Source organism: Nannospalax galili, unplaced genomic scaffold, assembly GCF_000622305.1.
Source record: "Nannospalax galili isolate Female #2095 unplaced genomic scaffold, S.galili_v1.0 scaffold6472, whole genome shotgun sequence".
NCBI lineage: Eukaryota > Metazoa > Chordata > Mammalia > Rodentia > Spalacidae > Nannospalax > Nannospalax galili.
The window spans coordinates 73,266-74,109 of NW_008330485.1; positions in this window are offsets into that span (position 1 = coordinate 73,266).

Below are 844 nucleotides of genomic sequence, written 5' to 3' on the forward strand. Positions count from 1 at the left end.
CCCCTTTAATCTTTGGTTATACTTTCCTTTTGGATGTTTAAGGCCATACAGTTGGCCAGATAAACCAATTTATTTCTACTCTTAAGGTCATTTGAGGATCTGTTCCTCAGGGGTCACATGGACTTGGGAGGAGCCCCTGGCTCCTTTCTTTTACCAGTTCCATCTATGTGAAGATTATTCAAAGTCCTACCTGACCATGGCTGGCTCTGCTTGGAATCATGGAAGAAATGTTTCCTCTTTGTTGACCCTCCTGTTTGTAGCAGGACACTGGTTCAAGTCCATCTTGTGGGGTCTCCACAGCATCCTTGATCAAGAGGAAAGGTGATTCACCACAATTACAGGACATTTTGAGAGATGTTCATAGTCCCCTGGAACTAGTAGACCTAGAAGGGCAAGGAGCAAAAATTATCCTTTATATCCCTCTGAACAAATTAGTATATGCCTCAAGTATGTGCATTAGACATACAAGAAGATTAGTTCCACCAGTCTGGTACTTTTAATTACCATGGGCTATGTAGATAAAGCTTGGGCAAAGATAAATTTTTCTCAGATAAACCATGTGAAGACATATATTTCTTGATCTGGTATATATTATTTGTCAGGAGTTTGTTGGACTAATATGGTTCCTTCTAGTTTTCAAAACTAGCTAAGCATTATTTATCTCTCTCATTGTCTAACCCTTCCATCATGTTTTCCCCAATTAAGCTGCCCCCATTTTTCCTATTTCTCCCTTAGTAATACCCTTCTCCTATGGTCCTACCTCTCTTGAGCTCCTTCTTTCCCTTTATCCCCTAGGTTCCTTGTATACCCTTCCCTCTCCCCTCCCTTAAATTAACCAAAATTT